The following is a 10,974-nucleotide window of genomic DNA, read 5'->3' as shown; positions in this document are numbered from 1 at the left end:
AATTTTTCGGAATTAAGTCGGATCGGAAATCGGAAATTCCAAAATTATTTTATATAATTTCAATTCCAATCCAAAAAAATCGGAAAAATTCGGAAATCGGAATTTCGAAAGTCGGAATGAAAAAAGTTGTTCCAAAATTGGAACTTTTCGGATTGGAACCGGCGGAAATTGGAAATTCCGTTCCAACTTGCACCCCCAGTTTTAGTTATTGACGGAGTAACATATATAATAATATTACTGTCTATTATAGTAATATTACTGTAAACACAATAATATTACTGTAGTTGATGGTAATATTGTTGTTGTTACAGTATGATGATGCTAAAAAGTATTTAGATCACCTGGGGTGGTGTAGAAAATGAACTGGGAGAGCAAAGCGGATCAATAGCTTGACAACTTGATGATCCTGAGGTACCTGCGATCATAGAACACATGAACTAAGCCGGGGGTTGATCCGGCGGAAACCCCTCCGACGCTCAAGTCAGACGTGCTGATCATAGAAATAGTCCAGAGAACATACATTGTAGTATTGCTCAGTTAATAGGACGTCCCTTAATAAAATGAGTAAAACCTCTATTTATAGCTTAGTTGAGATTGTCGGGCCCAAACCTTACTTGAAGGTGATTGGGCCTTGGTGATAATGGTCTTCGATATTGGGCTCGTGGCCCAGTAGGTAAAGAAATTGTAGGCCCATTGGGTTATCTCCTCGTGGGAGTTGTCTCGCGATAATGAAGTAGCACGGAGCTAGTATTCTCCTCGTGGGAGTTGTTTTTTATCGACATTGTCAATGTTTTGACGCGTTGCTTGTATGTGTTTACATATAGCCTTGTGCGTGACGTACTTGAAGAGGGGATCAGGCTCTCAAGATTTTTTTTTTTTTTTTTTTTTTTTTTTTATGGGGATCGTGCCCCTTGTTAGACCTCGTGGGTCGTAAGTATGTTTGGACCGTGGCCACGTTTTAATGAAGGACCCATCGAAAACAAGTAGATAAACTTGAGTAATCAAGCTGGCCAGGCTATATAGATTCTCATAATATCTCTAAGTGTTTCTAGGGTTGTAATCGTGCTAACTTGAGCTTGCGATTATATAGTGAATTTCGGGCGAGTTGTCTCCTCATGGGAGTTGTCTCGCGGTGAGTTGTAGGAGCATTGGATGATGCGCGATTTAGGAGCGTGCGGATTGAGGTTGCTCTGAGTGAGTTGTCTCCTCGTGAGAGTTGTCCCGCTGCGGGTTGGGGTACCGAGCGAGTTGTCTCCTCGTGGGAGTTATCTCGCTGTAGGTTGTAGTACCGAGCGAGTTGGCTCCTCGTGGGAGTAATCTCGCTGCGGGTCATAGGATGGAGCGAGTGGTCTCCTCGTAGGAGTTATCTCGCTGTGGGTTCGTAGGACCGAGCGAGTTGGCTCCTCGTGGGAGTTTCCTCGCTGCGGGTCGTAGGATGGAGCGAGTGGTCTCCTCATAGGAGTTATCTCGTTGTGGGTTCGTAGGACCGAGCGAGTTGGCTCCTCGTGGGAGTTTCCTCGCTGCGGGTCGTAGGATGGAGCGAGTGGTCTCCTCGTAGGAGTTATCTCGCTGTGGGTTCGTAGGACCGAGCGAGTTGGCTCCTCGTGGGAGTTTCCTCGCTGCGGGTCGCAGGATGGAGCGAGTGGTCTCCTCGTAGGAGTTATCTCGCTGTGGGTTCGTAGGACCGAGCGAGTTGGCTCCTCGTGGGAGTTTCCTCGCTGCGGGTCGTAGGATGGAGCGAGTGGTCTCCTCGTAGGAGTTGTCTCGCTGTGGGTTCGTAGGACCGAGCGAGTTGGCTCCTCGTGGGAGTTGTCTCGCAACGGGCTGTAGGATTGAGCGAGTGGACTCCTCGTGGGAGTTGTCTCGCTGTAGTTTTGAGACTAGAGGGGGTTAGCTCCTCGTGGGAGTTGTCTCGCTACGGGTTGTAGTTCCGAGCGAGTTGGCTCCTCGTGGGAGTTGTCTCGTAACGAGTGTGTAGGGCCGAGCGAGTTTGCTCCTCGTGGGAGTTATCTCGCTATGGCGTTGAGACCCGAGGGAGTTGGCTCCTCGTGGGAGTTGCCTCGCAACGGGTTATAGGACAGAGCGAGTAGTCTCCTCGTGGGAGTTAACTCGCTATGGTTTCGTAGGGAGTTGGCTCCTCGTGGGAGTTGTCTCGCAAGCCCCCCACTCTCGAGACGATGTGGGAGCCAAGTCGAAAGGGGTACCGGATCGTATTGAGAGTAGATCGGTGCTGTTGTCTTGCGTTAATCGTTGGCATGGCGTGGAGAAATAATTTTTTTTTTTTTTTATTTTCCATTTGATAACGAACGTATTTAGTAGGTGCGTTAAAGAGCTCGCGGAATGTGGTGGAGCGTGTTGAAATTCTCGAGCGATTTGGAGAAGCGAGTCAAAATCTACGCGCAATTTGGTGGAGGACGGTGAAAGTTGAGCGCGATTTGATGGGAGCACGCAGTCCAAGGGCTCCTTGGAAAGCGCGCGCGCGCGCTCCAATAATTTTTTTTTTTTTTTTTTTTTTTTTTTTTTTTTTTTTTTTTTTCTGACGCTGACGCAGGCGCGCGTCAGGCGCGTGTCGTCCACGCGCGCGTGCGGTGCACGCGCGCCTCTTGTCTCTTCTTTTTTTTTTTTTTTTTTTTGCTGAAGCGCGCGTGCTGTGCACGCGCGCGCGTCACGCGTGTCTGCCACGCGCGCGTCAGACGCGTGTCGTCCACGCGCGCGTGCGGTGCACGCGCGCCTCTTCCCTCTTTTTTTTTTTTTTTTTTTTTTTTTTTTTTCTGACGCTGACGCAGGCGCGCGTCAGGCACGTGTCGTCCACGCGCGCGTGCGGTGCACGCGCGCCTCTTGTCTCTTCCTTTTTTTTTTTTTTTTTTTTTTTTTATTTATTGTTTTTGGTTTTTCTTCTTCCTTTTTTCTTCATCTTTCTTCTCTTTTTTCATCTTCTTATTTTCTTCTTCTTTCTTCTTCTATTTTTTCTTCATCTTCTTTTTTTTTCTTCTTCTTTCTTCTTCATCTTTTTTCTTTTTCTTTTTTATTTGGTTGATATTCACCCCCTTGGGGACGTTTTATTTTTTGAGTAGGGAGAGTATCCTCGTTCCTTGAGATGGGATGTGCACCCCTCTTGGGGATGTTCTATTTTTTAAGTAGGGAGATTATCCTCGTTCCTTGAGATGGGATGTGCGCCCCCTTGGGGATGTTCTATTTTTTGAGTAGGGAGATTATTCTCGTTCCTTGAGATGGGATGTGCACCCCCTTGGGGATGTTCTATTTTTTGAGTATGGAGATTATCCTCGTCCCTTGAGATGGGATGTGCACCCCCTTGGGGATGTTCAATTTTTTGAGTAGGGAGATTATCCTCGTTCCTTGAGATGGGATGTGCGCCCCCTTGGGGATGTTCTATTTTTTGAGTAGGGAGATTATTCTCGTTCCTTGAGATGGGATGTGCACCCCCTTGGGGATGTTCTATTTTTTGAGTATGGAGATTATCCTCGTCCCTTGAGATGGGATGTGCACCCCCTTGGGGATGAAAGGTCAGTGGATGTACCACCCTTGAGATGAGATGCCCAACTTTAGCATGGGATAGCCCCCCATTTAGGATGAGGCGATCACGAACCACTGGGGTGAGATGCCCCACCTTGGCGATATATGGTGCCACTGATTCAGTGGCAGCACGAGTTGAATCTTCCGTGATCATACGCTGAAGGTCTTCTTCGGTTATCTGAACCGTTCGAGAAGTAAGTAGAAATTGATCATGTTGGGGACCCAGTGGGGCCTCACGAGGAGGAGCGTTGGCTCCTGCTATGACGAATGAAATGTTTTGGGGGCGATGTGAACCCCCAGGGAGTCGATAACCCTTGGCGAACGAAATATTTTGGGAGCAGATGTAAGCCCCAGGGAGTCGATAACCCTTGGCGAACGAAATATTTTGGGGGCGATGTAAGCCCCCAGGGAGTCGATAACCCTTGGCGAGCGAAATATTTTGGGGGCAGATGTAAGCCCCCAGGGAGTCGATAACCCTTGGCGAGCGAAATATTTTGGGGGCAGATGTAAGCCCCCAGGGAGTCGATAACCCTTGGCGAGCGAAATATTTTGGGGGCAGATGTAAGCCCCCAGGGAGTCGATAGCCCTTGGCGAGCGAAATATTTTGGGGGCAGATGTAAGCCCCCAGGGAGTCGATGGTGGTGGTGCCATAGGTGGCTATGTAAGCCCCTAGGGAGTCGATGGCGGTGGTGCCATAGGTGGCTCCACATGTGGAGCAGGTGCTGGTATCGCGTTGGGAGCATCTGCTCCTATCGTGGCGATATATTGAGTCATCCTCGGTTATTTGAACCATTCGAGGAGCAGGGAGTGGTGGATCGGCGAGTGGTGGGTCCCGAGGGGGGATCACCTGAACCTCGCGAGGCGGATCCATGAGATGTGGAGGAGGTGGCAAGCCAGAGCCTCCACGAGGTGGGAGGTCGTTAGCTGTGTCATTTTCTCTCCGAGCAGACGCCTCAGGAGGATCTTGTTGGCTACGTGATCTGGTTTGCATCGTTCCCACAGACGGCGCCAAAATGATGATGCTAAAAAGTATTTAGATCACCTGGGGTGGTGTAGAAAATGAACTGGGAGAGCAAAGCGGATCAGTAGCTTGACAACTTGATGATCCTGAGGTACCTGCGATCATAGAACACATGAACTAAGCTGGGGGTTGATCCGGCGGAAACCCCTCCGACGCTCAAGTCAGACGTGCTGATCATAGAAATAGTCCAGAGAACATACATTGTAGTATTGCTCAGTTAATAGGACGTCCCTTAATAAAATGAGTAAAACCTCTATTTATAGCTTAGTTGAGATTGTCGGGCCCAAACCTTACTTGAAGGTGATTGGGCCTTGGTGATAATGGTCTTCGATATTGGGCTCGTGGCCCAGTAGGTAAAGAAATTGTAGGCCCATTGGGTTGGCCCAATTAGGCATATCACAGTAATATTACTGTCAACCACGGTAATATTATTTCTTTTGGTTTTTTATTATGTTTACCTTTATTGAACGATCATCATATTACTATTATTGTATTACACAATAATAATGACTTTTATTGTGTTAATATTATTGTGTTAGAGATTAAGATAGCAATATTACTGTGTTTAATGGTAATATAGTTAATATTATTGCCAACCACAGCAATATTGTTGTTTAAATGGGGGGCAAAAAGATATTAAAGAAACCAATTTCAGAAAAGTCTACACCGGAAACCGGCGGAAAAATCAAGAAGAAAAAAAAGGTCAACGTCGGAGACCGGCGGTTGACCGATGGTCAACGGAGGCGACGGACGAAATTGTCTATAAAAATGTGTTTTGGGTTAAAATTGAATAATTTGTAAAATTTGGGGTCAAATTGAGGTTATATTAAATTAAAGGATGAAATTGGAGCATATTAAAATGTGAGGGGTTATTTTAGTCTTTTACAAACCTCTGGACCATGTCTGGATTTTTTTTTTTGTAAAATAGTTTTTTGTCTGAACCTCTTTATGAATAAGTATCCATTGATAGATTTATTTGAAGATTTCCAATATTAGTTTAGTAAGTACAAGTATGTAATAGTATATAATATAAAGTTTAATTATATTTTTTAAGAAAAAAAAATAATCAAAACTTTCATAATAGTGTTCGAATCGGGAATCCGAAATTCCGAAATACATAATTATGATTATGGGATAAAAAATTAGAATTGAGAAATTGAAAAAAAAAATTGTTCTAAAATTAGAAATTGTAAAATTGATAGTATTAGAAAATTTGTTCCAATTTCAAATACTAGTACCAAGTACCAACAGTCAGCATTATTGGTAATTGGTATCACATGGTGTCATATCCAATCCTATGAATATTTATTGTCGTTGATTTGAGTTTGTTTGTTAAGAAAATACTATTTTGGTCCAATAATAGTAGGGTTGTGCATCGATTTTAACCGTCAATCAACCCATTTTCGACCTATAATTTGCGATGGATAATTAACCATCAACCAACCCATTTAAGTTGGGTCGATAATGTCAACTAACTCATGCGTAGTTGGGTCGATAATGGTTTCTAATATGCTAAAAAGTTGGTTAGTCAGGTAATATCGGCCAACCAATTTTATTTATTAATTTATTATTTATTATTTTTTTAAAGTATTTAATATTTTAAATGTCAAATTTCTATTTTATATCACATTTATTAAATTGTCTAATATTGATCAAAATCTTAAAAGCAATAAATCCAACCTAATTATCTAATTTGAACTATTTTAATTTTAAGACATATAGCCTAAAATATTTGGTTGATCATTAATTATTAAATTATTTACGTTTAATTGAAATACATATGGCCTGTACTGTAATGTTTTGAATTTTGTATTCGAATATTGTTGAACTAGTCATATTTAATTGTAAAAAAAATAGTCTTGTAACAACTAATAAATTATTAAAAAATATTTTAATAGATCAATCAAACCACGACCCACTAAATTGGTTATCAACCACACCCAACCCATGTCAGTTGGATCGATAACGATTTTCAATATTTATCAAAGTTGGTTGGATAAATTGGGTTGGTTTTATGGCCAATTTTTAATCAACCCAACCAATGCACAGCCATAAATAATATTGGGAATATTGGAGAACCCTATGAACATAATTAAGTGCGGGTACCAATCACTTTCCTTCCTTAATTAAAACGCATAATTTATTTTTCTAAAAAATAAATAAAAAATGCGTAATTTATATTTATATTTGGTGTACCGTGTACCCCTCAAAATATAGTACCCCCGTCGTACCCCCTTAGGAGGTTCCTTCGATCCTACACTTGGTGAAAAATACTGGGTGGGTCTTTTGCTGTCACGTGTTTTTTTTTTTTTTTTTTCTAAAATCCCTAAAGGTAAACCCTAGCGGGGAATCTATTATAAAATACAAAAAAGAGACACGTGGCAGCAGAAGACTCACCCAGTATTTTTAACCGGGTGTAGGGTCGAACAAATCCCCTTAGGAAGTTAGGACTACTTTTGGTTGGTTGGTGGGATTAATTATTTATTATTCAATTTTCTGCCGTAGGGGATTATATAATCATCTTTGTCGGTCATTTGATTTTGGTGAACGGCTAGGATTATGTTGGAAATGACACTCGTGCCTTCATTACTTGTCTATATAGTTATGTGCCGCGGAATATCCATCAACTTCACCACCATTAAAATTATTTCACAAACATCAAACAACTAAATAATTTTCTTCCAAAATATTTTAATGCAACAAAAATTTGATTCTTCAATCATTTTTATGGTGTTCAAAACCCAATTCTTCTTTGCAAATACGTCTAACTATACCATTGAATACTCGAACGCTTAATAGCCTTCCAACTACCATATTTAGCATACCTAGTTACTCCATATGTCCCTTATTATATGTCTTTTGGTGTGCTTTTTTTGTCCCAAATTATTTGTCATTTTAGAATTTCAATAAAGTATTAATTGCCTTTTTATCAATTTTGCCATTTATCACTCTTAATTAGTTAATTTAAAAAAAGTAATGACAATGATATTTTACTATTTACTATGTTATATTTATTATAATTTTATGCATATTTATTGAATATTTTAATATACGCATTACCACCAAAACCACGTATAATATGGGACGAATAGAGTACTTAGAATGCTTCATTCAATTATTACTTTACACATACATTCAATTAACCATGAAATACACTGCAAGCAAAGTTAAAATTCACAAAGAGCCAAAAAAATGTTTTGTTTTCCCAAGTTTTTGTCTACCGATGAAAATAAGACCACTCATAGTACCAATTATTCGTTCCAATGCATATCTAATACATCTATGGACAAAAAAGAAAGCACAACTTTAATATAGGAAAAATAGTCATACAATTAGCTATTTATTCATGAATCCGTATATTTTTAGTAGGAGACTTAGGCAATCGAAAATACTTATGATTTTCACACACATAAAGTATAAATCCTTAATTGGTAGAACTAAACAAGATCTTCAATTGCATGTCGCTTTGATGCATGTCCTGCCAAAGAATGTTAACCTCACTTGTTGTGAGAAATGTAATTTTAGCAGAGATGGTATTTGTGAAGCCTACTATCGAAATACCTTGTATTTTGATAGTAGAATTAGATGTTACAGGTGGTATTATAGATCACTAATATCCAAGAATCATATACCCATCATAGAGGCTAAGCTCTAAAATTTTCAAGGATCTTTTTCCAGTTTCGCTCAGGTTTCCAACCCAAGCTGTGATTCCACCTATGACGCCCCCTATCAAAATACACTTGGCAGGGAGTCTCATCTCTATGGTCTCTTCAATCCGATTATACTTCTCGACACGGTTGAAAAGTTCCTCTAAAGTTTGAGGGGGTCGGCCCGTGATGGACTCTTGAAAACAAGCATGCTTCCAATTGTGTTGCAGTATCCTAGTTAATAGCTCGTGATTAACATGGTGCACTTCGTGTACCGTTTTGACGAATCGTTGCATGTAATCTCTGAGTGACTCTCCATCGCGTTATATGACTTTGAAGAGATATTCTATAGTTTTGGCATATTTCTTATATGGAGTATTGGCTAAAAAGACGTCACTGGTTCGTCAGGCAATCTATTGACCCTCCAAGCAGGTCGTTGAACCAAATTTGTGCTTGATTGGTTAGTATGGTATGAAAAATCTTGCAGTAAGTTGCGTCATTGAGGCCGTAGAGATGAATCTTGGCGTAGAAGTTATTTAAGTGATTTTAAAGATCTTCGGTCTCATCGAACTGGGGGAGATTGGGAATTCTAAATCTGAGAGACAATACTTGTTCCATTATGGTCGGGATAAATAGGCATATTCGAGTGGGGAATGCCCCAAAGCAAGCTGCCATTGACCTCGAAGCTTCTCGCCGAGTGCTCCATGAATCATAGTCGTCAAGGCCTGCACGACGTCTTCTTATTTTCTCAGGTCGGGAAGCTCTACTTTGGGGTTCATTTCGAGGAAAGCCTCCGCGGCGACACAAGCATTCACGATACCTGTTGTATCGAAATCTATGGCGTAGATCATCCGATTGAGAAGATTCACTTCTCTCCCAACAGCTATGCGTCGTTCTCTCTCTTGAAGGAGCTCTTTGTCTTAGGGGGTGTGATGACCAATGACGAACTTGTTGCCGAAGGTTAGACTTGACCACGGTTCGGTTTGGTTCCGGTTCCGATTCCAAACCGCCGGTTCCGGTTCCGATTTTGGAGGAACCGGAACCGAACTGAAAATATCCGGTTCTCAACGGTTTGGTTCCCTGTTAGAACCGGCCGGTTATGATATATATATATATATATATATATATATATATATATATATATATATATATATATATATATATATATATATATATATTACTGAAGAAAAATACTTAATTAATGTTTTTTTAACAAAACTTAAAAATATGGGAAAATGAGGGATAACCCCCTCATTAGGTAAAATAATATAGTACGGGCCTAATTTATAATTGACCATTTGTAGACAAACCCATTTAGTATTTTTTGAATTGTGTGACCTTCCTAATCTTATGTTAATGTTCATTATGCTCTTTTTTGTCCATATTTTTCTCCAACTTTCTCTCTCTTCTCTTTATTTCTCTATTATCCGTCATTTTTATATTCTCCATTAATTTTTCTCTCTTCTTTTTTTTCCCTCAATTTTGATATGTTGTTCTTTTATTCATCTTGTTTTTCTCTCTCCTCTCTTCTATCTTCTCTCTCTTCTTTCCCTTCTCTCTCTAATCTCTCATCCTCAATTTCCTCTCTTCTTGTATCTTTTTCTTTTACACTTTTTCTCCCTATCTCCTCTCTCCTCTCTCTCTTTCTCTTCTCTCTTCTCTCTCTCTTTTCTTTCTCTTCCCTCATTTCCTCTCTTCTCGTCTGTTTCTGTTTCATTTTTTTCTATTTTTCTCTATTTCTTCTCACTACTTTACCTTTTCTTCTATATCTAATTTTTTGGTCGTTGAAACCAATCTATTTTCTACTCTATGAAATTCATGTTTTCATCGAAGATGAGATTTTTTTTATGAGTATTCCATTTTATAACACCATAGTATCTTAAATTGAAAAATAATATAGTGAATTAATGGAAAATTATAGTTGACTACCAATTTTTTTATAGTTGACATTGGAACAATTATAGTTGACTATCTATTTTTTTGTAGTTGACTCTGGCAACAATATAGTTAACTATCATTTTTTTATAGTTGACATCGTAAAAATTATAGTTGACTATCTAAATTTTATAGTTGACTTTGGGAAAAATATAGTGAACTACTCGATTTTATAGTTGACTCTGAGTGTACATGACTACAATATTTTATGTTTTCGACAACACTGATTTTTTCTTTGTTGTGGACTCTGATAAAACAAATTTCATAGGAAACAAATATTTATGAGTCAACAAATAGTGCGCCCATAGATCCGTAGATCTAAAAAACAAGCTTGTTTACAAACTCCATTTTTCAGTAATCAACCATTGAAGAATTCCGAACCGTCGCATCAGGTCGTCGTTTACCGTTGCATACCGTTTCTGTAGGAGACTTCGAATTGTCCTTCGGAGTCGCTGAAGAGGGTGTCAAAAAACAGAAATTATGTGGTAAATGTAAATAAATTAGGTTAATAGACGTCGATGGGAGCGATGAGTGTATATGAAACCACCTGTCTTCACCCTGCTACCTTTCACCATTGTTGTTGATGTGTTTCTCAACGATTCTCACACAAATGTTATTTTTTTCTTTTTTTAAGAAATGTAGCAAATTAGGGCATTGTTGCGACTGGGAAATGATCCGATATATTTGCAGATTTTTTTTTTTTTTGCGATTTTCTTGGAACAAATATAGCACAGTAGCGGAGATTGAGGAGAAATTATTTTGACGAAACGGTTGAAGATATACAGTTTTGGGGAAAATAGCGGGGGGGGGGGGGGGGGGGGGGGGGGTCATCTATTA

The sequence above is a fragment of the Erythranthe guttata genome, chromosome 8 (genome assembly GCF_056151865.1).
Source record: "Erythranthe guttata isolate IM_541 chromosome 8, IM_541, whole genome shotgun sequence".
Lineage (NCBI taxonomy): Eukaryota > Viridiplantae > Streptophyta > Magnoliopsida > Lamiales > Phrymaceae > Erythranthe > Erythranthe guttata.
This window is presented reverse-complemented; position numbering follows the sequence as displayed.